Source organism: Ambystoma mexicanum, chromosome 4p (assembly GCF_040938575.1).
Source record: "Ambystoma mexicanum isolate Mex_15411 chromosome 4p, UKY_AmexF1_1, whole genome shotgun sequence".
In the NCBI taxonomy this organism is placed as follows: domain Eukaryota; kingdom Metazoa; phylum Chordata; class Amphibia; order Caudata; family Ambystomatidae; genus Ambystoma; species Ambystoma mexicanum.
In genome coordinates this window covers 843,723,637-843,745,712 of record NC_090927.1, presented here as the reverse complement: position 1 = coordinate 843,745,712, position 22,076 = coordinate 843,723,637, and the positions used below count along the sequence as shown (strand labels likewise).

Here is a 22,076-nt window from a genome sequence, read left to right as displayed (position 1 = left end):
CCACCAGTCTTATATATCTCGCCTGATCGAGCCTGATCGAGCGATGAGCGTGGTATCATGTTGCAAGTGGCTTAGCTTACTAAATGCAAATGCATAAGAGTAATATTCTTAGCATTCCTAGAGACTACGGCCACACCACACTGAATGCACCCGATCTCGTCTGATCTTGGAAGTTAAGCAGTGTCAGGCCTAGTTAGTACCTGGATGGGAGACCGCCTGGGAATACCAGGTGCTGTAGGCTTTTTTGTGCTCCAAGTTCAGGAAGTGAGCCCTTTCTCAATTGCCTTTTAAAACTGCACGGTCTAGCCGACTAGATGCTTAAAAGTACAAAACTCACTAGGCCCAGAGCCTACGGCCACACCACACTGAATGCGCCTGATCTTGTCTGATCTCAGAAGCTAAGCAGTGTTGGGCCTAGTTAGTACCTGGATGGGAGACCACCTGGGAATACCAGGTGCTGTAGGCTTTTTTGTGCTCCAAGTTCAGGAAGTGAGCCATTTCACAATTGCCTTTCAAAACTGCAAGGTCTAGCCGACTAGATGCTTAAAAGTACAAAACTCACTAGGCCCAGAGCCTACGGCCACACCACACTGAATGCGCCCGATCTCGGAAGCTAAGCAGGGTCGGGCCTAGTTAGTACCTGGATGGGAGACTGCCTGGGAATACCAGGTGCTGTAGGCTTTTTTGTGCTCCATGATTAGTAATTGCGCAACTTCTCAATTATTTTTCAAATTTGGTATGTTTCCAAAATAATTGTATCCCGTTTTATAGCGGAAATGTTGGACAACATCATGAGGGCTGGAGCTACCTTTTTACATAGAATTAGCATACAGGTAGTGTGTTCATGGGTAATAAATCGACTTTCACATGTAATGCAGTACAGAGAATATTGAGTCCTTCAAGAGGCATGAAAGAAAACCATTATTGTGTTGATTGTTCTCTCCACCTCCCTGCAACAGACACAGGATGGATGAATTAAAGTTATCCTACCAGACATAGGAGTCCTGAATGGGCCCACCAGTCTTATATATCTCGCCTGATCGAGCCTGATCGAGCGATGAGCGTGGTATCATGTTGCAAGTGGCTGCATGGCTTAGCTTACTAAATGCAAATGCATAAGAGTAATATTCTTAGCATTCCTAGAGCCTACGGCCACACCACACTGAATGCACCTGATCTCGTCTGATCTCGGAAGTTAAGCAGTGTTAGGCCTAGTTAGTACCTGGATGGGAGACCGCCTGGGAATACCAGGTGCTGTAGGCTTTTTTGTGCTCCAAGTTCAGGAAGTGAGCCCTTTCTCAATTGCCTTTCAAAACTGCAAGGTCTAGCCGACTAGATGCTTAAAAGTACAAAACTCACTAGGCCCAGAGCCTACGGCCACACCACACTGAATGCGCCTGATCTCGTCTGATCTCAGAAGCTAAGCAGTGTTGGGCCTAGTTAGTACCTGGATGGGAGACCGCCTGGGAATACCAGGTGCTGTAGGCTTTTTTGTACTCCAAGTTCAGGAAGTGAGCCATTTCTCAATTGCCTTTCAAAACTGCAAGGTCTAGCCGACTAGATGCTTAAAAGTACAAAACTCACAAGGCCCAGAGCCTACGGCCACACCACACTGAATGCGCCCGATCTCGTCTGATCTCGGAAGCTAAGCAGTGTCGGGCCTCGTTAGTACCTGGATGGGAGACCGCCTGGGAATACCAGGTGCTGTAGGCTTTTTTGTGCTCAAAGTTCAGGAAGTGAGCCATTTCACAATTGCCTTTCAAAACTGCAAGGTCTAGCCGACTAGATGCTTAAAAGTACAAAACTCACTAGGCCCAGAGCCTACGGCCACACCACACTGAATGCGCCCGATCTCGGAAGCTAAGCAGGGTCGGGCCTAGTTAGTACCTGGATGGGAGACTGCCTGGGAATACCAGGTGCTGTAGGCTTTTTTGTGCTCCATGATTAGTAATTGCGCAACTTCTCAATTATTTTTCAAATTTGGTATGTTTCCAAAATAATTGTATCCCGTTTTATAGCGGAAATGTTGGACAACATCATGAGGGCTGGAGCTACCTTTTTACATAGAATTAGCATACAGGTAGTGTGTTCATGGGTAATAAATCGACTTTCACATGTAATGCAGTACAGAGAATATTGAGTCCTTCAAGAGGCATGAAAGAAACCCATTATTGTGTTGATTGTTCTCTCCACCTCCCTGCAACAGACACAGGATGGATGAATTAAAGTTATCCTACCAGACATAGGAGTCCTGAATGGGCCCACCAGTCTTATATATCTCGCCTGATCGAGCCTGATCGAGCGATGAGCGTGGTATCATGTTGCAAGTGGCTGCATGGCTTAGCTTACTAAATGCAAATGCATAAGAGTAATATTCTTAGCATTCCTAGAGCCTACGGCCACACCACACTGAATGCACCCGATCTCGTCTGATCTCGGAAGTTAAGCAGTGTCAGGCCTAGTTAGTACCTGGATGGGAGACCGCCTGGGAATACCAGGTGCTGTAGGCTTTTTTGTGCTCCAAGTTCAGGAAGTGAGCCCTTTCTCAATTGCCTTTTAAAACTGCAAGGTCTAGCCGACTAGATGCTTAAAAGTACAAAACTCACAAGGCCCAGAGCCTACGGCCACACCACACTGAATGCGCCCGATCTCGTCTGATCTCGGAAGCTAAGCAGTGTCGGGCCTCGTTAGTACCTGGATGGGAGACCACCTGGGAATACCAGGTGCTGTAGGCTTTTTTGTGCTCCAAGTTCAGGAAGTGAGCCATTTCACAATTGCCTTTCAAAACTGCAAGGTCTAGCCGACTAGATGCTTAAAAGTACAAAACTCACTAGGCCCAGAGCCTACGGCCACACCACACTGAATGCGCCCGATCTCGGAAGCTAAGCAGGGTCGGGCCTAGTTAGTACCTGGATGGGAGACTGCCTGGGAATACCAGGTGCTGTAGGCTTTTTTGTGCTCCATGATTAGTAATTGCGCAACTTCTCAATTATTTTTCAAATTTGGTATGTTTCCAAAATAATTGTATCCCGTTTTATAGCGGAAATGTTGGACAACATCATGAGGGCTGGAGCTACCTTTTTACATAGAATTAGCATACAGGTAGTGTGTTCATGGGTAATAAATAGACTTTCACATGTAATGCAGTACAGAGAATATTGAGTCCTTCAAGAGGCATGAAAGAAACCCATTATTGTGTTGATTGTTCTCTCCACCTCCCTGCAACAGACACAGGATGGATGAATTAAAGTTATCCTACCAGACATAGGAGTCCTGAATGGGCCCACCAGTCTTATATATCTCGCCTGATCGAGCGATGAGCGTGGTATCATGTTGCAAGTGGCTGCATGGCTTAGCTTACTAAATGCAAATGCATAAGAGTAATATTCTTAGCATTCCTAGAGCCTACGGCCACACCACACTGAATGCACCCGATCTCGTCTGATCTCGGAAGTGAAGCAGTGTCAGGCCTAGTTAGTACCTGGATGGGAGACCGCCTGGGAATACCAGGTGCTGTAGGCTTTTTTTGTGCTCCAAGTTCAGGAAGTGAGCCCTTTCTCAATTGCCTTTTAAAACTGCAAGGTCTAGCCGACTAGATGCTTAAAAGTACAAAACTTCCTAGGCCCAGAGCCTACGGCCACACCACACTGAATGCGCCTGATCTCGTCTGATCTCAGAAGCTAAGCAGTGTCGGGCCTAGTTAGTACCTGGATGGGAGACCGCCTGGGAATACCAGGTGCTGTAGGCTTTTTTGTACTCCAAGTTCAGGAAGTGAGCCATTTCTCAATTGCCTTTCAAAACTGCAAGGTCTAGCCGACTAGATGCTTAAAAGTACAAAACTCACAAGGCCCAGAGCCTACGGCCACACCACACTGAATGCGCCTGATCTCGTCTGATCTCAGAAGCTAAGCAGTGTCGGGCCTAGTTAGTACCTGGATGGGAGACCGCCTGGGAATACCAGGTGCTGTAGGCTTTTTTGTACTCCAAGTTCAGGAAGTGAGCCATTTCTCAATTGCCTTTCAAAACTGCAAGGTCTAGCCGACTAGATGCTTAAAAGTACAAAACTCACAAGGCCCAGAGCCTACGGCCACACCACACTGATTGCGCCCGATCTCGTCTGATCTCGGAAGCTAAGCAGTGTCGGGCCTCGTTAGTACCTGGATGGGAGACCGCCTGGGAATACCAGGTGCTGTAGGCTTTTTTTGTGCTCCAAGTTCAGGAAGTGAGCCATTTCACAATTGCCTTTCAAAACTGCAAGGTCTAGCCGACTAGATGCTTAAAAGTACAAAACTCACTAGGCCCAGCGCCTACGGCCACACCACACTGAATGCGCCCGATCTCGGAAGCTAAGCAGGGTCGGGCCTAGTTAGTACCTGGATGGGAGACTGCCTGGGAATACCAGGTGCTGTAGGCTTTTTTGTGCTCCATGATTAGTAATTGCGCAACTTCTCAATTATTTTTCAAATTTGGTATGTTTCCAAAATAATTGTATCCCGTTTTATAGCGGAAATGTTGGACAAACTCATGAGGGCTGGAGCTACCTTTTTACATAGAATTAGCATACAGGTAGTGTGTTCATGGGTAATAAATCGACTTTCACATGTAATGCAGTACAGAGAATATTGAGTCCTTCAAGAGGCATGAAAGAAACCCATTATTGTGTTGATTGTTCTCTCCACCTCCCTGCAACAGACACAGGATGGATGAATTAAAGTTATCCTACCAGACATAGGAGTCCTGAATGGGCCCACCAGTCTTATATATCTCGCCTGATCGAGCCTGATCGAGCGATGAGCGTGGTATCATGTTGCAAGTGGCTGCATGGCTTAGCTTACTAAATGCAAATGCATAAGAGTAATATTCTTAGCATTCCTAGAGCCTACGGCCACACCACACTGAATGCACCCGATCTCGTCTGATCTCGGAAGTTAAGCAGTGTCAGGCCTAGTTAGTACCTGGATGGGAGACCGCCTGGGAATACCAGGTGCTGTAGGCTTTTTTGTGCTCCAAGTTCAGGAAGTGAGCCCTTTCTCAATTGCCTTTTAAAACTGCAAGGTCTAGCCGACTAGATGCTTAAAAGTACAAAACTCACTAGGCCCAGAGCCTACGGCCACACCACACTGAATGCGCCTGATCTTGTCTGATCTCAGAAGCTAAGCAGTGTCGGGCCTAGTTAGTACCTGGATGGGAGACCGCCTGGGAATACCAGGTGCTGTAGGCTTTTTTGTACTCCAAGTTCAGGAAGTGAGCCATTTCTCAATTGCCTTTCAAAACTGCAAGGTCTAGCCGACTAGATGCTTAAAAGTACAAAACTCACAAGGCCCAGAGCCTACGGCCACACCACACTGAATGCGCCCGATCTCGTCTGATCTCGGAAGCTAAGCAGTGTCGGGCCTCGTTAGTACCTGGATGGGAGACCGCCTGGGAATACCAGGTGCTGTAGGCTTTTTTGTGCTCCAAGTTCAGGAAGTGAGCCATTTCTCAATTGCCTTTGAAAACTGCAAGGTCTAGCTGACTAGATGCTTAAAAGTACAAAACTCACTAGGCCCAGAGCCTACGGCCACACCACACTGATTGCGCCCGATCTCGTCTGATCTCGGAAGCTAAGCAGTGTCGGGCCTAGTTAGTACCTGGATGGGAGACCACCTGGGAATATCAGGTGCTGTAGGCTTTTTTGTGCTCCAAGTTCAGGAAGTGAGCCATTTCACAATTGCCTTTCAAAACTGCAAGGTCTAGCCGACTAGATGCTTAAAAGTACAAAACTCACAAGGCCCAGAGCCTACGGCCACACCACACTGAATGCGTCTGATCTCGGAAGCTAAGCAGTGTCGGGCCTCATTAGTACCTGGATGGGAGACCGCCTGGGAATACCAGGTGCTGTAGGCTTTTTTGTGCTCCAAGTTCAGGAAGTGAGCCATTTCACAATTGCCTTTCAAAACTGCAAGGTCTAGCCGACTAGATGCTTAAAAGTACAAAACTCACTAGGCCCAGAGCCTACGGCCACACCACACTGAATGCGCCCGATCTCGGAAGCTAAGCAGGGTCGGGCCTAGTTAGTACCTGGATGGGAGACTGCCTGGGAATACCAGGTGCTGTAGGCTTTTTTGTGCTCCATGATTAGTAATTGCGCAACTTCTCAATTATTTTTCAAATTTGGTATGTTTCCAAAATAATTGTATACCGTTTTATAGCGGAAATGTTGGACAACATCATGACGGCTGGAGCTACCTTTTTACATAGAATTAGCATACAGGTAGTGTGTTCATGGGTAATAAATCGACTTTCACATGTAATGCAGTACAGAGAATATTGAGTCCTTCAAGAGGCATGAAAGAAAACCATTATTGTGTTGATTGTTCTCTCCACCTCCCTGCAACAGACACAGGATGGATGAATTAAAGTTATCCTACCAGACATAGGAGTCCTGAATGGGCCCACCAGTCTTATATATCTCGCCTGATCGAGCCTGATCGAGCGATGAGCGTGGTATCATGTTGCAAGTGGCTTAGCTTACTAAATGCAAATGCATAAGAGTAATATTCTTAGCATTCCTAGAGACTACGGCCACACCACACTGAATGCACCCGATCTCGTCTGATCTTGGAAGTTAAGCAGTGTCAGGCCTAGTTAGTACCTGGATGGGAGACCGCCTGGGAATACCAGGTGCTGTAGGCTTTTTTGTGCTCCAAGTTCAGGAAGTGAGCCCTTTCTCAATTGCCTTTTAAAACTGCACGGTCTAGCCGACTAGATGCTTAAAAGTACAAAACTCACTAGGCCCAGAGCCTACGGCCACACCACACTGAATGCGCCTGATCTTGTCTGATCTCAGAAGCTAAGCAGTGTTGGGCCTAGTTAGTACCTGGATGGGAGACCACCTGGGAATACCAGGTGCTGTAGGCTTTTTTGTGCTCCAAGTTCAGGAAGTGAGCCATTTCACAATTGCCTTTCAAAACTGCAAGGTCTAGCCGACTAGATGCTTAAAAGTACAAAACTCACTAGGCCCAGAGCCTACGGCCACACCACACTGAATGCGCCCGATCTCGGAAGCTAAGCAGGGTCGGGCCTAGTTAGTACCTGGATGGGAGACTGCCTGGGAATACCAGGTGCTGTAGGCTTTTTTGTGCTCCATGATTAGTAATTGCGCAACTTCTCAATTATTTTTCAAATTTGGTATGTTTCCAAAATAATTGTATCCCGTTTTATAGCGGAAATGTTGGACAACATCATGAGGGCTGGAGCTACCTTTTTACATAGAATTAGCATACAGGTAGTGTGTTCATGGGTAATAAATCGACTTTCACATGTAATGCAGTACAGAGAATATTGAGTCCTTCAAGAGGCATGAAAGAAAACCATTATTGTGTTGATTGTTCTCTCCACCTCCCTGCAACAGACACAGGATGGATGAATTAAAGTTATCCTACCAGACATAGGAGTCCTGAATGGGCCCACCAGTCTTATATATCTCGCCTGATCGAGCCTGATCGAGCGATGAGCGTGGTATCATGTTGCAAGTGGCTGCATGGCTTAGCTTACTAAATGCAAATGCATAAGAGTAATATTCTTAGCATTCCTAGAGCCTACGGCCACACCACACTGAATGCACCTGATCTCGTCTGATCTCGGAAGTTAAGCAGTGTTAGGCCTAGTTAGTACCTGGATGGGAGACCGCCTGGGAATACCAGGTGCTGTAGGCTTTTTTGTGCTCCAAGTTCAGGAAGTGAGCCCTTTCTCAATTGCCTTTCAAAACTGCAAGGTCTAGCCGACTAGATGCTTAAAAGTACAAAACTCACTAGGCCCAGAGCCTACGGCCACACCACACTGAATGCGCCTGATCTCGTCTGATCTCAGAAGCTAAGCAGTGTTGGGCCTAGTTAGTACCTGGATGGGAGACCGCCTGGGAATACCAGGTGCTGTAGGCTTTTTTGTACTCCAAGTTCAGGAAGTGAGCCATTTCTCAATTGCCTTTCAAAACTGCAAGGTCTAGCCGACTAGATGCTTAAAAGTACAAAACTCACAAGGCCCAGAGCCTACGGCCACACCACACTGAATGCGCCCGATCTCGTCTGATCTCGGAAGCTAAGCAGTGTCGGGCCTCGTTAGTACCTGGATGGGAGACCGCCTGGGAATACCAGGTGCTGTAGGCTTTTTTGTGCTCAAAGTTCAGGAAGTGAGCCATTTCACAATTGCCTTTCAAAACTGCAAGGTCTAGCCGACTAGATGCTTAAAAGTACAAAACTCACTAGGCCCAGAGCCTACGGCCACACCACACTGAATGCGCCCGATCTCGGAAGCTAAGCAGGGTCGGGCCTAGTTAGTACCTGGATGGGAGACTGCCTGGGAATACCAGGTGCTGTAGGCTTTTTTGTGCTCCATGATTAGTAATTGCGCAACTTCTCAATTATTTTTCAAATTTGGTATGTTTCCAAAATAATTGTATCCCGTTTTATAGCGGAAATGTTGGACAACATCATGAGGGCTGGAGCTACCTTTTTACATAGAATTAGCATACAGGTAGTGTGTTCATGGGTAATAAATCGACTTTCACATGTAATGCAGTACAGAGAATATTGAGTCCTTCAAGAGGCATGAAAGAAACCCATTATTGTGTTGATTGTTCTCTCCACCTCCCTGCAACAGACACAGGATGGATGAATTAAAGTTATCCTACCAGACATAGGAGTCCTGAATGGGCCCACCAGTCTTATATATCTCGCCTGATCGAGCCTGATCGAGCGATGAGCGTGGTATCATGTTGCAAGTGGCTGCATGGCTTAGCTTACTAAATGCAAATGCATAAGAGTAATATTCTTAGCATTCCTAGAGCCTACGGCCACACCACACTGAATGCACCCGATCTCGTCTGATCTCGGAAGTTAAGCAGTGTCAGGCCTAGTTAGTACCTGGATGGGAGACCGCCTGGGAATACCAGGTGCTGTAGGCTTTTTTGTGCTCCAAGTTCAGGAAGTGAGCCCTTTCTCAATTGCCTTTTAAAACTGCAAGGTCTAGCCGACTAGATGCTTAAAAGTACAAAACTCACAAGGCCCAGAGCCTACGGCCACACCACACTGATTGTGCCCGATCTCGTCTGATCTCGGAAGCTAAGCAGTGTCGGGCCTCGTTAGTACCTGGATGGGAGCCCGCCTGGGAATACCAGGTGCTGTAGGCTTTTTTGTGCTCCAAGTTCAGGAAGTGAGCCATTTCTCAATTGCCTTTCAAAACTGCAAGGTCTAGCTGACTAGATGCTTAAAAGTACAAAACTCACTAGGCCCAGAGACTACGGACACACCACACTGATTGCGCCCGATCTCGTCTGATCTCGGAAGCTAAGCAGTGTCGGGCCTAGTTAGTACCTGGATGTGAGACCACCTGGGAATACCAGGTGCTGTAGGCTTTTTTGTGCTCCAAGTTCAGGAAGTGAGCCATTTCACAATTGCCTTTCAAAACTGCAAGGTCTAGCCGACTAGATGCTTAAAAGTACAAAACTCACTAGGCCCAGAGCCTACGGCCACACCACACTGAATGCGCCCGATCTCGGAAGCTAAGCAGGGTCGGGCCTAGTTAGTACCTGGATGGGAGACTGCCTGGGAATACCAGGTGCTGTAGGCTTTTTTGTGCTCCATGATTAGTAATTGCACAACTTCTCAATTATTTTTCAAATTTGGTATGTTTCCAAAATAATTGTATCCCGTTTTATAGCGGAAATGTTGGACAACATCATGAGGGCTGGAGCTACCTTTTTACATAGAATTAGCATACAGGTAGTGTGTTCATGGGTAATAAATCGACTTTCACATGTAATGCAGTACAGAGAATATTGAGTCCTTCAAGAGGCATGAAAGAAACCCATTATTGTGTTGATTGTTCTCTCCACCTCCCTGCAACAGACACAGGATGGATGAATTAAAGTTATCCTACCAGACATAGGAGTCCTGAATGGGCCCACCAGTCTTATATATCTCGCCTGATCGAGCCTGATCGAGCGATGAGCGTGGTATCATGTTGCAAGTGGCTGCATGGCTTAGCTTACTAAATGCAAATGCATAAGAGTAATATTCTTAGCATTCCTAGAGCCTACGGCCACACCACACTGAATGCACCCGATCTCGTCTGATCTCGGAAGTTAAGCAGTGTCAGGCCTAGTTAGTACCTGGATGGGAGACCGCCTGGGAATACCAGGTGCTGTAGGCTTTTTTGTGCTCCAAGTTCAGGAAGTGAGCCCTTTCTCAATTGCCTTTTAAAACTGCAAGGTCTAGCCGACTAGATGCTTAAAAGTACAAAACTCACAAGGCCCAGAACCTACGGCCACACCACACTGATTGTGCCCGATCTCGTCTGATCTCGGAAGCTAAGCAGTGTCGGGCCTCGTTAGTACCTGGATGGGAGCCCGCCTGGGAATACCAGGTGCTGTAGGCTTTTTTGTGCTCCAAGTTCAGGAAGTGAGCCATTTCTCAATTGCCTTTCAAAACTGCAAGGTCTAGCTGACTAGATGCTTAAAAGTACAAAACTCACTAGGCCCAGAGACTACGGACACACCACACTGATTGCGCCCGATCTCGTCTGATCTCGGAAGCTAAGCAGTGTCGGGCCTAGTTAGTACCTGGATGGGAGACCACCTGGGAATACCAGGTGCTGTAGGCTTTTTTGTGCTCCAAGTTCAGGAAGTGAGCCATTTCACAATTGCCTTTCAAAACTGCAAGGTCTAGCCTACTAGATGCTTAAAAGTACAAAACTCACTAGGCCCAGAGCCTACGGCCACACCACACTGAATGCGCCCGATCTCGGAAGCTAAGCAGGGTCGGGCCTAGTTAGTACCTGGATGGGAGACTGCCTGGGAATACCAGGTGCTGTAGGCTTTTTTGTGCTCCATGATTAGTAATTGCACAACTTCTCAATTATTTTTCAAATTTGGTATGTTTCCAAAATAATTGTATCCCGTTTTATAGCGGAAATGTTGGACAACATCATGAGGGCTGGAGCTACCTTTTTACATAGAATTAGCATACAGGTAGTGTGTTCATGGGTAATAAATCGACTTTCACATGTAATGCAGTACAGAGAATATTGAGTCCTTCAAGAGGCATGAAAGAAACCCATTATTGTGTTGATTGTTCTCTCCACCTCCCTGCAACAGACACAGGATGGATGAATTAAAGTTATCCTACCAGACATAGGAGTCCTGAATGGGCCCACCAGTCTTATATATCTCGCCTGATCGAGCCTGATCGAGCGATGAGCGTGGTATCATGTTGCAAGTGGCTGCATGGCTTAGCTTACTAAATGCAAATGCATAAGAGTAATATTCTTAGCATTCCTAGAGCCTACGGCCACACCACACTGAATGCACCCGATCTTGTCTGATCTCGGAAGTTAAGCAGTGTTAGGCCTAGTTAGTACCTGGATGGGAGACCGCCTGGGAATACCAGGTGCTGTAGGCTTTTTTGTGCTCCAAGTTCAGGAAGTGAGCCCTTTCTCAATTGCCTTTCAAAACTGCAAGGTCTAGCCGACTAGATGCTTAAAAGTACAAAACTCACTAGGCCCAGAGCCTACGGCCACACCACACTGAATGCGCCTGATCTCGTCTGATCTCAGAAGCTAAGCAGTGTCGGGCCTAGTTAGTACCTGGATGGGAGACCGCCTGGGAATACCAGGTGCTGTAGGCTTTTTTGTATTCCAAGTTCAGGAAGTGAGCCATTTCTCAATTGCCTTTCAAAACTGCAAGGTCTAGCCGACTAGATGCTTAAAAGTACAAAACTCACAAGGCCCAGAGCCTACGGCCACACCACACTGAATGCGTCTGATCTCGGAAGCTAAGCAGTGTCGGGCCTCGTTAGTACCTGGATGGGAGACCGCCTGGGAATACCAGGTGCTGTAGGCTTTTTTGTGCTCCAAGTTCAGGAAGTGAGCCATTTCTCAATTGCCTTTGAAAACTGCAAGGTCTAGCTGACTAGATGCTTAAAAGTACAAAACTCACTAGGCCCAGAGCCTACGGCCACACCACACTGATTGCGCCCGATCTCGTCTGATCTCGGAAGCTAAGCAGTGTCGGGCCTAGTTAGTACCTGGATGGGAGACCACCTGGGAATACCAGGTGCTGTAGGCTTTTTTGTGCTCCAAGTTCAGGAAGTGAGCCATTTCACAATTGCCTTTCAAAACTCCAAGGTCTAGCCGACTAGATGCTTAAAAGTACAAAACTCACAAGGCCCAGAGCCTACGGCCACACCACACTGAATGCGCCTGATCTAGGAAGCAAGCTAAGCAGTGTCGGGCCTCGTTAGTACCTGGATGGGAGACCGCCTGGGAATACCAGGTGCTGTAGGCTTTTTTGTGCTCCAAGTTCAGGAAGTGAGCCATTTCACAATTGCCTTTCAAAACTGCAAGGTCTAGCCGACTAGATGCTTAAAAGTACAAAACTCACTAGGCCCAGAGCCTACGGCCACACCACACTGAATGCGCCCGATCTCGGAAGCTAAGCAGGGTCGGGCCTAGTTAGTACCTGGATGGGAGACTGCCTGGGAATACCAGGTGCTGTAGGCTTTTTTGTGCTCCATGATTAGTAATTGCGCAACTTCTCAATTATTTTTCAAATTTGGTATGTTTCCAAAATAATTGTATACCGTTTTATAGCGGAAATGTTGGACAACATCATGAGGGCTGGAGCTACCTTTTTACATAGAATTAGCATACAGGTAGTGTGTTCATGGGTAATAAATCGACTTTCACATGTAATGCAGTACAGAGAATATTGAGTCCTTCAAGAGGCATGAAAGAAAACCATTATTGTGTTGATTGTTCTCTCCACCTCCCTGCAACAGACACAGGATGGATGAATTAAAGTTATCCTACCAGACATAGGAGTCCTGAATGGGCCCACCAGTCTTATATATCTCGCCTGATCGAGCCTGATCGAGCGATGAGCGTGGTATCATGTTGCAAGTGGCTGCATGGCTTAGCTTACTAAATGCAAATGCATAAGAGTAATATTCTTAGCATTCCTAGAGCCTACGGCCACACCACACTGAATGCACCCGATCTCGTCTGATCTTGGAAGTTAAGCAGTGTCAGGCCTAGTTAGTACCTGGATGGGAGACCGCCTGGGAATACCAGGTGCTGTAGGCTTTTTTGTGCTCCAAGTTCAGGAAGTGAGCCCTTTCTCAATTGCCTTTTAAAACTGCAAGGTCTAGCCGACTAGATGCTTAAAAGTACAAAACTCACTAGGCCCAGAGCCTACGGCCACACCACACTGAATGCGCCTGATCTCGTCTGATCTCAGAAGCTAAGCAGTGTCGGGCCTAGTTAGTACCTGGATGGGAGACCGCCTGGGAATACCAGGTGCTGTAGGCTTTTTTGTACTCCAAGTTCAGGAAGTGAGCCATTTCTCAATTGCCTTTCAAAACTGCAAGGTCTAGCCGACTAGATGCTTAAAAGTACAAAACTCACAAGGCCCAGAGCCTACGGCCACACCACACTGAATGCGCCCGATCTCGTCTGATCTCGGAAGCTAAGCAGTGTCGGGCCTCGTTAGTACCTGGATGGGAGACCGCCTGGGAATACCAGGTGCTGTAGGCTTTTTTGTGCTCCAAGTTCAGGAAGTGAGCCATTTCTCAATTGCCTTTGAAAACTGCAAGGTCTAGCTGACTAGATGCTTAAAAGTACAAAACTCACTAGACCCAGAGCCTACGGCCACACCACACTGATTGCGCCCGATCTCGTCTGATCTCGGAAGCTAAGCAGTGTCGGGCCTAGTTAGTACCTGGATGGGAGACCACCTGGGAATATCAGGTGCTGTAGGCTTTTTTGTGCTCCAAGTTCAGGAAGTGAGCCATTTCACAATTGCCTTTCAAAACTGCAAGGTCTAGCCGACTAGATGCTTAAAAGTACAAAACTCACAAGGCCCAGAGCCTACGGCCACACCACACTGAATGCGTTTGATCTCGGAAGCTAAGCAGTGTCGGGCCTCGTTAGTACCTGGATGGGAGACCGCCTGGGAATACCAGGTGCTGTAGGCTTTTTTGTGCTCCAAGTTCAGGAAGTGAGCCATTTCACAATTGCCTTTCAAAACTGCAAGGTCTAGCCGACTAGATGCTTAAAAGTACAAAACTCACTAGGCCCAGAGCCTACGGCCACACCACACTGAATGCGCCCGATCTCGGAAGCTAAGCAGGGTCGGGCCTAGTTAGTACCTGGATGGGAGACTGCCTGGGAATACCAGGTGCTGTAGGCTTTTTTGTGCTCCATGATTAGTAATTGCGCAACTTCTCAATTATTTTTCAAATTTGGTATGTTTCCAAAATAATTGTATACCGTTTTATAGCGGAAATGTTGGACAACATCATGAGGGCTGGAGCTACCTTTTTACATAGAATTAGCATACAGGTAGTGTGTTCATGGGTAATAAATCGACTTTCACATGTAATGCAGTACAGAGAATATTGAGTCCTTCAAGAGGCATGAAAGAAAACCATTATTGTGTTGATTGTTCTCTCCACCTCCCTGCAACAGACACAGGATGGATGAATTAAAGTTATCCTACCAGACATAGGAGTCCTGAATGGGCCCACCAGTCTTATATATCTCGCCTGATCGAGCCTGATCGAGCGATGAGCGTGGTATCATGTTGCAAGTGGCTGCATGGCTTAGCTTACTAAATGCAAATGCATAAAAGTAATATTCTTAGCATTCCTAGAGACTATGGCCACACCACACTAAATGCACCCGATCTCGTCTGATCTTGGAAGTTAAGCAGTGTCAGGCCTAGTTAGTACCTGGATGGGAGACCGCCTGGGAATACCAGGTGCTGTAGGCTTTTTTGTGCTCCAAGTTCAGGAAGTGAGCCCTTTCTCAATTGCCTTTTAAAACTGCACGGTCTAGCCGACTAGATGCTTAAAAGTACAAAACTCACTAGGCCCAGAGCCTACGGCCACACCACATTGAATGCGCCCGATCTCGGAAGCTAAGCAGGGTCGGGCCTAGTTAGTACCTGGATGGGAGACTGCCTGGGAATACCAGGTGCTGTAGGCTTTTTTGTGCTCCATGATTAGTAATTGCGCAACTTCTCAATTATTTTTCAAATTTGGTATGTTTCCAAAATAATTGTATACCGTTTTATAGCGGAAATGTTGGACAACATCATGACGGCTGGAGCTACCTTTTTACATAGAATTAGCATACAGGTAGTGTGTTCATGGGTAATAAATCGACTTTCACATGTAATGCAGTACAGAGAATATTGAGTCCTTCAAGAGGCATGAAAGAAAACCATTATTGTGTTGATTGTTCTCTCCACCTCCCTGCAACAGACACAGGATGGATGAATTAAAGTTATCCTACCAGACATAGGAGTCCTGAATGGGCCCACCAGTCTTATATATCTCGCCTGATCGAGCCTGATCGAGCGATGAGCGTGGTATCATGTTGCAAGTGGCTTAGCTTACTAAATGCAAATGCATAAGAGTAATATTCTTAGCATTCCTAGAGACTACGGCCACACCACACTGAATGCACCCGATCTCGTCTGATCTTGGAAGTTAAGCAGTGTCAGGCCTAGTTAGTACCTGGATGGGAGACCGCCTGGGAATACCAGGTGCTGTAGGCTTTTTTGTGCTCCAAGTTCAGGAAGTGAGCCCTTTCTCAATTGCCTTTTAAAACTGCACGGTCTAGCCGACTAGATGCTTAAAAGTACAAAACTCACTAGGCCCAGAGCCTACGGCCACACCACACTGAATGCGCCTGATCTTGTCTGATCTCAGAAGCTAAGCAGTGTTGGGCCTAGTTAGTACCTGGATGGGAGACCACCTGGGAATACCAGGTGCTGTAGGCTTTTTTGTGCTCCAAGTTCAGGAAGTGAGCCATTTCACAATTGCCTTTCAAAACTGCAAGGTCTAGCCGACTAGATGCTTAAAAGTACAAAACTCACTAGGCCCAGAGCCTACGGCCACACCACACTGAATGCGCCCGATCTCGGAAGCTAAGCAGGGTCGGGCCTAGTTAGTACCTGGATGGGAGACTGCCTGGGAATACCAGGTGCTGTAGGCTTTTTTGTGCTCCATGATTAGTAATTGCGCAACTTCTCAATTATTTTTCAAATTTGGTATGTTTCCAAAATAATTGTATCCCGTTTTATAGCGGAAATGTTGGACAACATCATGAGGGCTGGAGCTACCTTTTTACATAGAATTAGCATACAGGTAGTGTGTTCATGGGTAATAAATCGACTTTCACATGTAATGCAGTACAGAGAATATTGAGTCCTTCAAGAGGCATGAAAGAAAACCATTATTGTGTTGATTGTTCTCTCCACCTCCCTGCAACAGACACAGGATGGATGAATTAAAGTTATCCTACCAGACATAGGAGTCCTGAATGGGCCCACCAGTCTTATATATCTCGCCTGATCGAGCCTGATCGAGCGATGAGCGTGGTATCATGTTGCAAGTGGCTGCATGGCTTAGCTTACTAAATGCAAATGCATAAGAGTAATATTCTTAGCATTCCTAGAGCCTACGGCCACACCACACTGAATGCACCTGATCTCGTCTGATCTCGGAAGTTAAGCAGTGTTAGGCCTAGTTAGTACCTGGATGGGAGACCGCCTGGGAATACCAGGTGCTGTATGCTTTTTTGTGCTCCAAGTTCAGGAAGTGAGCCCTTTCTCAATTGCCTTTCAAAACTGCAAGGTCTAGCCGACTAGATGCTTAAAAGTACAAAACTCACTAGGCCCAGAGCCTACGGCCACACCACACTGAATGCGCCTGATCTCGTCTGATCTCAGAAGCTAAGCAGTGTTGGGCCTAGTTAGTACCTGGATGGGAGACCGCCTGGGAATACCAGGTGCTGTAGGCTTTTTTGTACTCCAAGTTCAGGAAGTGAGCCATTTCTCAATTGCCTTTCAAAACTGCAAGGTCTAGCCGACTAGATGCTTAAAAGTACAAAACTCACAAGGCCCAGAGCCTACGGCCACACCACACTGAATGCGCCCGATCTCGTCTGATCTCGGAAGCTAAGCAGTGTCGGGCCTCGTTAGTACCTGGATGGGAGACCGCCTGGGAATACCAGGTGCTGTAGGCTTTTTTGTGCTCAAAGTTCAGGAAGTGAGCCATTTCACAATTGCCTTTCAAAACTGCAAGGTCTAGCCGACTAGATGCTTAAAAGTACAAAACTCACTAGGCCCAGAGCCTACGGCCACACCACACTGAATGCGCCCGATCTCGGAAGCTAAGCAGGGTCGGGCCTAGTTAGTACCTGGATGGGAGACTGCCTGGGAATACCAGGTGCTGTAGGCTTTTTTGTGCTCCATGATTAGTAATTGCGCAACTTCTCAATTATTTTTCAAATTTGGTATGTTTCCAAAATAATTGTATCCCGTTTTATAGCGGAAATGTTGGACAACATCATGAGGGCTGGAGCTACCTTTTTACATAGAATTAGCATACAGGTAGTGTGTTCATGGGTAATAAATCGACTTTCACATGTAATGCAGTACAGAGAATATTGAGTCCTTCAAGAGGCATGAAAGAAACCCATTATTGTGTTGATTGTTCTCTCCACCTCCCTGCAACAGACACAGGATGGATGAATTAAAGTTATCCTACCAGACATAGGAGTCCTGAATGGGCCCACCAGTCTTATATATCTCGCCTGATCGAGCCTGATCGAGCGATGAGCGTGGTATCATGTTGCAAGTGGCTGCATGGCTTAGCTTACTAAATGCAAATGCATAAGAGTAATATTCTTAGCATTCCTAGAGCCTACGGCCACACCACACTGAATGCACCCGATCTCGTCTGATCTCGGAAGTTAAGCAGTGTCAGGCCTAGTTAGTACCTGGATGGGAGACCGCCTGGGAATACCAGGTGCTGTAGGCTTTTTTGTGCTCCAAGTTCAGGAAGTGAGCCCTTTCTCAATTGCCTTTTAAAACTGCAAGGTCTAGCCGACTAGATGCTTAAAAGTACAAAACTCACAAGGCCCAGAGCCTACGGCCACACCACACTGATTGTGCCCGATCTCGTCTGATCTCGGAAGCTAAGCAGTGTCGGGCCTCGTTAGTACCTGGATGGGAGCCCGCCTGGGAATACCAGGTGCTGTAGGCTTTTTTGTGCTCCAAGTTCAGGAAGTGAGCCATTTCTCAATTGCCTTTCAAAACTGCAAGGTCTAGCTGACTAGATGCTTAAAAGTACAAAACTCACTAGGCCCAGAGACTACGGACACACCACACTGATTGCGCCCGATCTCGTCTGATCTCGGAAGCTAAGCAGTGTCGGGCCTAGTTAGTACCTGGATGTGAGACCACCTGGGAATACCAGGTGCTGTAGGCTTTTTTGTGCTCCAAGTTCAGGAAGTGAGCCATTTCACAATTGCCTTTCAAAACTGCAAGGTCTAGCCGACTAGATGCTTAAAAGTACAAAACTCACTAGGCCCAGAGCCTACGGCCACACCACACTGAATGCGCCCGATCTCGGAAGCTAAGCAGGGTCGGGCCTAGTTAGTACCTGGATGGGAGACTGCCTGGGAATACCAGGTGCTGTAGGCTTTTTTGTGCTCCATGATTAGTAATTGCACAACTTCTCAATTATTTTTCAAATTTGGTATGTTTCCAAAATAATTGTATCCCGTTTTATAGCGGAAATGTTGGACAACATCATGAGGGCTGGAGCTACCTTTTTACATAGAATTAGCATACAGGTAGTGTGTTCATGGGTAATAAATCGACTTTCACATGTAATGCAGTACAGAGAATATTGAGTCCTTCAAGAGGCATGAAAGAAACCCATTATTGTGTTGATTGTTCTCTCCACCTCCCTGCAACAGACACAGGATGGATGAATTAAAGTTATCCTACCAGACATAGGAGTCCTGAATGGGCCCACCAGTCTTATATATCTCGCCTGATCGAGCCTGATCGAGCGATGAGCGTGGTATCATGTTGCAAGTGGCTGCATGGCTTAGCTTACTAAATGCAAATGCATAAGAGTAATATTCTTAGCATTCCTAGAGCCTACGGCCACACCACACTGAATGCACCCGATCTCGTCTGATCTCGGAAGTTAAGCAGTGTCAGGCCTAGTTAGTACCTGGATGGGAGACCGCCTGGGAATACCAGGTGCTGTAGGCTTTTTTGTGCTCCAAGTTCAGGAAGTGAGCCCTTTCTCAATTGCCTTTTAAAACTGCAAGGTCTAGCCGACTAGATGCTTAAAAGTACAAAACTCACAAGGCCCAGAACCTACGGCCACACCACACTGATTGTGCCCGATCTCGTCTGATCTCGGAAGCTAAGCAGTGTCGGGCCTCGTTAGTACCTGGATGGGAGCCCGCCTGGGAATACCAGGTGCTGTAGGCTTTTTTGTGCTCCAAGTTCAGGAAGTGAGCCATTTCTCAATTGCCTTTCAAAACTGCAAGGTCTAGCTGACTAGATGCTTAAAAGTACAAAACTCACTAGGCCCAGAGACTACGGACACACCACACTGATTGCGCCCGATCTCGTCTGATCTCGGAAGCTAAGCAGTGTCGGGCCTAGTTAGTACCTGGATGGGAGACCACCTGGGAATACCAGGTGCTGTAGGCTTTTTTGTGCTCCAAGTTCAGGAAGTGAGCCATTTCACAATTGCCTTTCAAAACTGCAAGGTCTAGCCTACTAGATGCTTAAAAGTACAAAACTCACTAGGCCCAGAGCCTACGGCCACACCACACTGAATGCGCCCGATCTCGGAAGCTAAGCAGGGTCGGGCCTAGTTAGTACCTGGATGGGAGACTGCCTGGGAATACCAGGTGCTGTAGGCTTTTTTGTGCTCCATGATTAGTAATTGCACAACTTCTCAATTATTTTTCAAATTTGGTATGTTTCCAAAATAATTGTATCCCGTTTTATAGCGGAAATGTTGGACAACATCATGAGGGCTGGAGCTACCTTTTTACATAGAATTAGCATACAGGTAGTGTGTTCATGGGTAATAAATCGACTTTCACATGTAATGCAGTACAGAGAATATTGAGTCCTTCAAGAGGCATGAAAGAAACCCATTATTGTGTTGATTGTTCTCTCCACCTCCCTGCAACAGACACAGGATGGATGAATTAAAGTTATCCTACCAGACATAGGAGTCCTGAATGGGCCCACCAGTCTTATATATCTCGCCTGATCGAGCCTGATCGAGCGATGAGCGTGGTATCATGTTGCAAGTGGCTGCATGGCTTAGCTTACTAAATGCAAATGCATAAGAGTAATATTCTTAGCATTCCTAGAGCCTACGGCCACACCACACTGAATGCACCCGATCTTGTCTGATCTCGGAAGTTAAGCAGTGTTAGGCCTAGTTAGTACCTGGATGGGAGACCGCCTGGGAATACCAGGTGCTGTAGGCTTTTTTGTGCTCCAAGTTCAGGAAGTGAGCCCTTTCTCAATTGCCTTTCAAAACTGCAAGGTCTAGCCGACTAGATGCTTAAAAGTACAAAACTCACTAGGCCCAGAGCCTACGGCCACACCACACTGAATGCGCCTGATCTCGTCTGATCTCAGAAGCTAAGCAGTGTCGGGCCTAGTTAGTACCTGGATGGGAGACCGCCTGGGAATACCAGGTGCTGTAGGCTTTTTTGTATTCCAAGTTCAGGAAGTGAGCCATTTCTCAATTGCCTTTCAAAACTGCAAGGTCTAGCCGACTAGATGCTTAAAAGTACAAAACTCACAAGGCCCAGAGCCTACGGCCACACCACACTGAATGCGTCTGATCTCGGAAGCTAAGCAGTGTCGGGCCTCGTTAGTACCTGGATGGGAGACCGCCTGGGAATACCAGGTGCTGTAGGCTTTTTTGTGCTCCAAGTTCAGGAAGTGAGCCATTTCTCAATTGCCTTTGAAAACTGCAAGGTCTAGCTGACTAGATGCTTAAAAGTACAAAACTCACTAGGCCCAGAGCCTACGGCCACACCACACTGATTGCGCCCGATCTCGTCTGATCTCGGAAGCTAAGCAGTGTCGGGCCTAGTTAGTACCTGGATGGGAGACCACCTGGGAATACCAGGTGCTGTAGGCTTTTTTGTGCTCCAAGTTCAGGAAGTGAGCCATTTCACAATTGCCTTTCAAAACTCCAAGGTCTAGCCGACTAGATGCTTAAAAGTACAAAACTCACAAGGCCCAGAGCCTACGGCCACACCACACTGAATGCGCCTGATCTAGGAAGCAAGCTAAGCAGTGTCGGGCCTCGTTAGTACCTGGATGGGAGACCGCCTGGGAATACCAGGTGCTGTAGGCTTTTTTGTGCTCCAAGTTCAGGAAGTGAGCCATTTCACAATTGCCTTTCAAAACTGCAAGGTCTAGCCGACTAGATGCTTAAAAGTACAAAACTCACTAGGCCCAGAGCCTACGGCCACACCACACTGAATGCGCCCGATCTCGGAAGCTAAGCAGGGTCGGGCCTAGTTAGTACCTGGATGGGAGACTGCCTGGGAATACCAGGTGCTGTAGGCTTTTTTGTGCTCCATGATTAGTAATTGCGCAACTTCTCAATTATTTTTCAAATTTGGTATGTTTCCAAAATAATTGTATACCGTTTTATAGCGGAAATGTTGGACAACATCATGAGGGCTGGAGCTACCTTTTTACATAGAATTAGCATACAGGTAGTGTGTTCATGGGTAATAAATCGACTTTCACATGTAATGCAGTACAGAGAATATTGAGTCCTTCAAGAGGCATGAAAGAAAACCATTATTGTGTTGATTGTTCTCTCCACCTCCCTGCAACAGACACAGGATGGATGAATTAAAGTTATCCTACCAGACATAGGAGTCCTGAATGGGCCCACCAGTCTTATATATCTCGCCTGATCGAGCCTGATCGAGCGATGAGCGTGGTATCATGTTGCAAGTGGCTGCATGGCTTAGCTTACTAAATGCAAATGCATAAGAGTAATATTCTTAGCATTCCTAGAGCCTACGGCCACACCACACTGAATGCACCCGATCTCGTCTGATCTTGGAAGTTAAGCAGTGTCAGGCCTAGTTAGTACCTGGATGGGAGACCGCCTGGGAATACCAGGTGCTGTAGGCTTTTTTGTGCTCCAAGTTCAGGAAGTGAGCCCTTTCTC

At 47.0% G+C, this 22,076-nt stretch overlaps 46 non-coding genes and 26 pseudogenes across 46 annotated transcripts; all 72 read left to right on the top strand.

The window, feature by feature from the left end:
* Window positions 1-122: 122 nt before the first annotated feature.
* On the top strand, window positions 123-241 carry LOC138454279 (5S ribosomal RNA). Its single transcript, XR_011260964.1, has one exon. It is a non-coding gene; the product is annotated as a 5S ribosomal RNA (ribosomal RNA).
* Window positions 242-347: 106 nt separating this feature from the next.
* On the top strand, window positions 348-466 carry LOC138462594 (5S ribosomal RNA). Its single transcript, XR_011265189.1, has one exon. It is a non-coding gene; the product is annotated as a 5S ribosomal RNA (ribosomal RNA).
* Window positions 467-572: 106 nt separating this feature from the next.
* LOC138456816 (5S ribosomal RNA) lies at window positions 573-681 on the top strand (annotated as a pseudogene).
* A 463-nt stretch (window positions 682-1,144) lies between these two features.
* LOC138462566 (5S ribosomal RNA) lies at window positions 1,145-1,263 on the top strand. The gene has a single exon (XR_011265162.1). It is a non-coding gene; the product is annotated as a 5S ribosomal RNA (ribosomal RNA).
* Window positions 1,264-1,369: 106 nt separating this feature from the next.
* Window positions 1,370-1,488, top strand: LOC138454240 (5S ribosomal RNA). Its single transcript, XR_011260926.1, has one exon. It is a non-coding gene; the product is annotated as a 5S ribosomal RNA (ribosomal RNA).
* A 106-nt stretch (window positions 1,489-1,594) lies between these two features.
* LOC138462017 (5S ribosomal RNA) lies at window positions 1,595-1,713 on the top strand. Its single transcript, XR_011264620.1, has one exon. It is a non-coding gene; the product is annotated as a 5S ribosomal RNA (ribosomal RNA).
* Window positions 1,714-1,819: 106 nt separating this feature from the next.
* On the top strand, window positions 1,820-1,928 carry LOC138456815 (5S ribosomal RNA; annotated as a pseudogene).
* Window positions 1,929-2,391: 463 nt separating this feature from the next.
* Window positions 2,392-2,510, top strand: LOC138461316 (5S ribosomal RNA). Its single transcript, XR_011263937.1, has one exon. It is a non-coding gene; the product is annotated as a 5S ribosomal RNA (ribosomal RNA).
* Window positions 2,511-2,616: 106 nt separating this feature from the next.
* LOC138461815 (5S ribosomal RNA) lies at window positions 2,617-2,735 on the top strand. Its single transcript, XR_011264421.1, has one exon. It is a non-coding gene; the product is annotated as a 5S ribosomal RNA (ribosomal RNA).
* A 106-nt stretch (window positions 2,736-2,841) lies between these two features.
* On the top strand, window positions 2,842-2,950 carry LOC138456814 (5S ribosomal RNA; annotated as a pseudogene).
* Window positions 2,951-3,403: 453 nt separating this feature from the next.
* LOC138462861 (5S ribosomal RNA) lies at window positions 3,404-3,522 on the top strand. The gene has a single exon (XR_011265449.1). It is a non-coding gene; the product is annotated as a 5S ribosomal RNA (ribosomal RNA).
* A 107-nt stretch (window positions 3,523-3,629) lies between these two features.
* Window positions 3,630-3,748, top strand: LOC138453944 (5S ribosomal RNA). The gene has a single exon (XR_011260643.1). It is a non-coding gene; the product is annotated as a 5S ribosomal RNA (ribosomal RNA).
* A 106-nt stretch (window positions 3,749-3,854) lies between these two features.
* On the top strand, window positions 3,855-3,973 carry LOC138453933 (5S ribosomal RNA). Its single transcript, XR_011260632.1, has one exon. It is a non-coding gene; the product is annotated as a 5S ribosomal RNA (ribosomal RNA).
* A 106-nt stretch (window positions 3,974-4,079) lies between these two features.
* LOC138462993 (5S ribosomal RNA) lies at window positions 4,080-4,198 on the top strand. Its single transcript, XR_011265579.1, has one exon. It is a non-coding gene; the product is annotated as a 5S ribosomal RNA (ribosomal RNA).
* Window positions 4,199-4,305: 107 nt separating this feature from the next.
* On the top strand, window positions 4,306-4,414 carry LOC138456812 (5S ribosomal RNA; annotated as a pseudogene).
* A 463-nt stretch (window positions 4,415-4,877) lies between these two features.
* LOC138461314 (5S ribosomal RNA) lies at window positions 4,878-4,996 on the top strand. Its single transcript, XR_011263936.1, has one exon. It is a non-coding gene; the product is annotated as a 5S ribosomal RNA (ribosomal RNA).
* Window positions 4,997-5,102: 106 nt separating this feature from the next.
* LOC138463282 (5S ribosomal RNA) lies at window positions 5,103-5,221 on the top strand. The gene has a single exon (XR_011265868.1). It is a non-coding gene; the product is annotated as a 5S ribosomal RNA (ribosomal RNA).
* Window positions 5,222-5,327: 106 nt separating this feature from the next.
* Window positions 5,328-5,446, top strand: LOC138462016 (5S ribosomal RNA). Its single transcript, XR_011264619.1, has one exon. It is a non-coding gene; the product is annotated as a 5S ribosomal RNA (ribosomal RNA).
* A 106-nt stretch (window positions 5,447-5,552) lies between these two features.
* LOC138462435 (5S ribosomal RNA) lies at window positions 5,553-5,671 on the top strand. The gene has a single exon (XR_011265031.1). It is a non-coding gene; the product is annotated as a 5S ribosomal RNA (ribosomal RNA).
* A 106-nt stretch (window positions 5,672-5,777) lies between these two features.
* LOC138458158 (5S ribosomal RNA) lies at window positions 5,778-5,886 on the top strand (annotated as a pseudogene).
* A 106-nt stretch (window positions 5,887-5,992) lies between these two features.
* Window positions 5,993-6,101, top strand: LOC138456811 (5S ribosomal RNA; annotated as a pseudogene).
* Window positions 6,102-6,556: 455 nt separating this feature from the next.
* Window positions 6,557-6,675, top strand: LOC138454278 (5S ribosomal RNA). The gene has a single exon (XR_011260963.1). It is a non-coding gene; the product is annotated as a 5S ribosomal RNA (ribosomal RNA).
* Window positions 6,676-6,781: 106 nt separating this feature from the next.
* LOC138462592 (5S ribosomal RNA) lies at window positions 6,782-6,900 on the top strand. Its single transcript, XR_011265188.1, has one exon. It is a non-coding gene; the product is annotated as a 5S ribosomal RNA (ribosomal RNA).
* A 106-nt stretch (window positions 6,901-7,006) lies between these two features.
* On the top strand, window positions 7,007-7,115 carry LOC138456810 (5S ribosomal RNA; annotated as a pseudogene).
* A 463-nt stretch (window positions 7,116-7,578) lies between these two features.
* On the top strand, window positions 7,579-7,697 carry LOC138462564 (5S ribosomal RNA). The gene has a single exon (XR_011265159.1). It is a non-coding gene; the product is annotated as a 5S ribosomal RNA (ribosomal RNA).
* Window positions 7,698-7,803: 106 nt separating this feature from the next.
* LOC138454123 (5S ribosomal RNA) lies at window positions 7,804-7,922 on the top strand. Its single transcript, XR_011260815.1, has one exon. It is a non-coding gene; the product is annotated as a 5S ribosomal RNA (ribosomal RNA).
* A 106-nt stretch (window positions 7,923-8,028) lies between these two features.
* Window positions 8,029-8,147, top strand: LOC138462015 (5S ribosomal RNA). Its single transcript, XR_011264618.1, has one exon. It is a non-coding gene; the product is annotated as a 5S ribosomal RNA (ribosomal RNA).
* Window positions 8,148-8,253: 106 nt separating this feature from the next.
* On the top strand, window positions 8,254-8,362 carry LOC138456809 (5S ribosomal RNA; annotated as a pseudogene).
* A 463-nt stretch (window positions 8,363-8,825) lies between these two features.
* On the top strand, window positions 8,826-8,944 carry LOC138461313 (5S ribosomal RNA). The gene has a single exon (XR_011263935.1). It is a non-coding gene; the product is annotated as a 5S ribosomal RNA (ribosomal RNA).
* A 106-nt stretch (window positions 8,945-9,050) lies between these two features.
* On the top strand, window positions 9,051-9,169 carry LOC138454615 (5S ribosomal RNA). Its single transcript, XR_011261284.1, has one exon. It is a non-coding gene; the product is annotated as a 5S ribosomal RNA (ribosomal RNA).
* A 106-nt stretch (window positions 9,170-9,275) lies between these two features.
* Window positions 9,276-9,394, top strand: LOC138455620 (5S ribosomal RNA; annotated as a pseudogene).
* A 106-nt stretch (window positions 9,395-9,500) lies between these two features.
* Window positions 9,501-9,609, top strand: LOC138456808 (5S ribosomal RNA; annotated as a pseudogene).
* Window positions 9,610-10,072: 463 nt separating this feature from the next.
* On the top strand, window positions 10,073-10,191 carry LOC138461312 (5S ribosomal RNA). Its single transcript, XR_011263934.1, has one exon. It is a non-coding gene; the product is annotated as a 5S ribosomal RNA (ribosomal RNA).
* Window positions 10,192-10,297: 106 nt separating this feature from the next.
* Window positions 10,298-10,416, top strand: LOC138455233 (5S ribosomal RNA). The gene has a single exon (XR_011261874.1). It is a non-coding gene; the product is annotated as a 5S ribosomal RNA (ribosomal RNA).
* A 106-nt stretch (window positions 10,417-10,522) lies between these two features.
* Window positions 10,523-10,641, top strand: LOC138454419 (5S ribosomal RNA). Its single transcript, XR_011261096.1, has one exon. It is a non-coding gene; the product is annotated as a 5S ribosomal RNA (ribosomal RNA).
* Window positions 10,642-10,747: 106 nt separating this feature from the next.
* Window positions 10,748-10,856, top strand: LOC138456807 (5S ribosomal RNA; annotated as a pseudogene).
* A 463-nt stretch (window positions 10,857-11,319) lies between these two features.
* On the top strand, window positions 11,320-11,438 carry LOC138463352 (5S ribosomal RNA). Its single transcript, XR_011265939.1, has one exon. It is a non-coding gene; the product is annotated as a 5S ribosomal RNA (ribosomal RNA).
* A 106-nt stretch (window positions 11,439-11,544) lies between these two features.
* Window positions 11,545-11,663, top strand: LOC138453921 (5S ribosomal RNA). Its single transcript, XR_011260621.1, has one exon. It is a non-coding gene; the product is annotated as a 5S ribosomal RNA (ribosomal RNA).
* A 106-nt stretch (window positions 11,664-11,769) lies between these two features.
* LOC138457917 (5S ribosomal RNA) lies at window positions 11,770-11,878 on the top strand (annotated as a pseudogene).
* A 106-nt stretch (window positions 11,879-11,984) lies between these two features.
* On the top strand, window positions 11,985-12,103 carry LOC138459929 (5S ribosomal RNA). The gene has a single exon (XR_011262708.1). It is a non-coding gene; the product is annotated as a 5S ribosomal RNA (ribosomal RNA).
* Window positions 12,104-12,209: 106 nt separating this feature from the next.
* On the top strand, window positions 12,210-12,322 carry LOC138459699 (5S ribosomal RNA; annotated as a pseudogene).
* Window positions 12,323-12,428: 106 nt separating this feature from the next.
* On the top strand, window positions 12,429-12,537 carry LOC138456806 (5S ribosomal RNA; annotated as a pseudogene).
* Window positions 12,538-13,000: 463 nt separating this feature from the next.
* On the top strand, window positions 13,001-13,119 carry LOC138463600 (5S ribosomal RNA). The gene has a single exon (XR_011266186.1). It is a non-coding gene; the product is annotated as a 5S ribosomal RNA (ribosomal RNA).
* A 106-nt stretch (window positions 13,120-13,225) lies between these two features.
* LOC138453910 (5S ribosomal RNA) lies at window positions 13,226-13,344 on the top strand. Its single transcript, XR_011260610.1, has one exon. It is a non-coding gene; the product is annotated as a 5S ribosomal RNA (ribosomal RNA).
* A 106-nt stretch (window positions 13,345-13,450) lies between these two features.
* Window positions 13,451-13,569, top strand: LOC138462013 (5S ribosomal RNA). Its single transcript, XR_011264615.1, has one exon. It is a non-coding gene; the product is annotated as a 5S ribosomal RNA (ribosomal RNA).
* Window positions 13,570-13,675: 106 nt separating this feature from the next.
* LOC138462434 (5S ribosomal RNA) lies at window positions 13,676-13,794 on the top strand. The gene has a single exon (XR_011265030.1). It is a non-coding gene; the product is annotated as a 5S ribosomal RNA (ribosomal RNA).
* Window positions 13,795-13,900: 106 nt separating this feature from the next.
* Window positions 13,901-14,009, top strand: LOC138458599 (5S ribosomal RNA; annotated as a pseudogene).
* Window positions 14,010-14,115: 106 nt separating this feature from the next.
* On the top strand, window positions 14,116-14,224 carry LOC138456805 (5S ribosomal RNA; annotated as a pseudogene).
* Window positions 14,225-14,687: 463 nt separating this feature from the next.
* On the top strand, window positions 14,688-14,806 carry LOC138455462 (5S ribosomal RNA; annotated as a pseudogene).
* A 106-nt stretch (window positions 14,807-14,912) lies between these two features.
* Window positions 14,913-15,021, top strand: LOC138457758 (5S ribosomal RNA; annotated as a pseudogene).
* Window positions 15,022-15,476: 455 nt separating this feature from the next.
* On the top strand, window positions 15,477-15,595 carry LOC138454277 (5S ribosomal RNA). The gene has a single exon (XR_011260962.1). It is a non-coding gene; the product is annotated as a 5S ribosomal RNA (ribosomal RNA).
* A 106-nt stretch (window positions 15,596-15,701) lies between these two features.
* On the top strand, window positions 15,702-15,820 carry LOC138462591 (5S ribosomal RNA). The gene has a single exon (XR_011265187.1). It is a non-coding gene; the product is annotated as a 5S ribosomal RNA (ribosomal RNA).
* A 106-nt stretch (window positions 15,821-15,926) lies between these two features.
* LOC138456804 (5S ribosomal RNA) lies at window positions 15,927-16,035 on the top strand (annotated as a pseudogene).
* Window positions 16,036-16,498: 463 nt separating this feature from the next.
* LOC138465033 (5S ribosomal RNA) lies at window positions 16,499-16,617 on the top strand. The gene has a single exon (XR_011267609.1). It is a non-coding gene; the product is annotated as a 5S ribosomal RNA (ribosomal RNA).
* A 106-nt stretch (window positions 16,618-16,723) lies between these two features.
* LOC138454008 (5S ribosomal RNA) lies at window positions 16,724-16,842 on the top strand. Its single transcript, XR_011260704.1, has one exon. It is a non-coding gene; the product is annotated as a 5S ribosomal RNA (ribosomal RNA).
* A 106-nt stretch (window positions 16,843-16,948) lies between these two features.
* LOC138462012 (5S ribosomal RNA) lies at window positions 16,949-17,067 on the top strand. Its single transcript, XR_011264614.1, has one exon. It is a non-coding gene; the product is annotated as a 5S ribosomal RNA (ribosomal RNA).
* Window positions 17,068-17,173: 106 nt separating this feature from the next.
* On the top strand, window positions 17,174-17,282 carry LOC138456803 (5S ribosomal RNA; annotated as a pseudogene).
* A 463-nt stretch (window positions 17,283-17,745) lies between these two features.
* LOC138461311 (5S ribosomal RNA) lies at window positions 17,746-17,864 on the top strand. The gene has a single exon (XR_011263933.1). It is a non-coding gene; the product is annotated as a 5S ribosomal RNA (ribosomal RNA).
* Window positions 17,865-17,970: 106 nt separating this feature from the next.
* LOC138454614 (5S ribosomal RNA) lies at window positions 17,971-18,089 on the top strand. The gene has a single exon (XR_011261283.1). It is a non-coding gene; the product is annotated as a 5S ribosomal RNA (ribosomal RNA).
* A 106-nt stretch (window positions 18,090-18,195) lies between these two features.
* LOC138455619 (5S ribosomal RNA) lies at window positions 18,196-18,314 on the top strand (annotated as a pseudogene).
* Window positions 18,315-18,420: 106 nt separating this feature from the next.
* LOC138456801 (5S ribosomal RNA) lies at window positions 18,421-18,529 on the top strand (annotated as a pseudogene).
* A 463-nt stretch (window positions 18,530-18,992) lies between these two features.
* Window positions 18,993-19,111, top strand: LOC138461310 (5S ribosomal RNA). Its single transcript, XR_011263932.1, has one exon. It is a non-coding gene; the product is annotated as a 5S ribosomal RNA (ribosomal RNA).
* A 106-nt stretch (window positions 19,112-19,217) lies between these two features.
* Window positions 19,218-19,336, top strand: LOC138455232 (5S ribosomal RNA). The gene has a single exon (XR_011261873.1). It is a non-coding gene; the product is annotated as a 5S ribosomal RNA (ribosomal RNA).
* Window positions 19,337-19,442: 106 nt separating this feature from the next.
* LOC138454418 (5S ribosomal RNA) lies at window positions 19,443-19,561 on the top strand. Its single transcript, XR_011261095.1, has one exon. It is a non-coding gene; the product is annotated as a 5S ribosomal RNA (ribosomal RNA).
* A 106-nt stretch (window positions 19,562-19,667) lies between these two features.
* Window positions 19,668-19,776, top strand: LOC138456800 (5S ribosomal RNA; annotated as a pseudogene).
* A 463-nt stretch (window positions 19,777-20,239) lies between these two features.
* LOC138463351 (5S ribosomal RNA) lies at window positions 20,240-20,358 on the top strand. The gene has a single exon (XR_011265938.1). It is a non-coding gene; the product is annotated as a 5S ribosomal RNA (ribosomal RNA).
* A 106-nt stretch (window positions 20,359-20,464) lies between these two features.
* LOC138453897 (5S ribosomal RNA) lies at window positions 20,465-20,583 on the top strand. Its single transcript, XR_011260598.1, has one exon. It is a non-coding gene; the product is annotated as a 5S ribosomal RNA (ribosomal RNA).
* A 106-nt stretch (window positions 20,584-20,689) lies between these two features.
* On the top strand, window positions 20,690-20,798 carry LOC138457916 (5S ribosomal RNA; annotated as a pseudogene).
* Window positions 20,799-20,904: 106 nt separating this feature from the next.
* LOC138459928 (5S ribosomal RNA) lies at window positions 20,905-21,023 on the top strand. The gene has a single exon (XR_011262707.1). It is a non-coding gene; the product is annotated as a 5S ribosomal RNA (ribosomal RNA).
* Window positions 21,024-21,129: 106 nt separating this feature from the next.
* LOC138459697 (5S ribosomal RNA) lies at window positions 21,130-21,242 on the top strand (annotated as a pseudogene).
* A 106-nt stretch (window positions 21,243-21,348) lies between these two features.
* Window positions 21,349-21,457, top strand: LOC138456799 (5S ribosomal RNA; annotated as a pseudogene).
* Window positions 21,458-21,920: 463 nt separating this feature from the next.
* LOC138463599 (5S ribosomal RNA) lies at window positions 21,921-22,039 on the top strand. The gene has a single exon (XR_011266185.1). It is a non-coding gene; the product is annotated as a 5S ribosomal RNA (ribosomal RNA).
* The last annotated feature ends 37 nt before the right edge of the window (window positions 22,040-22,076 follow it).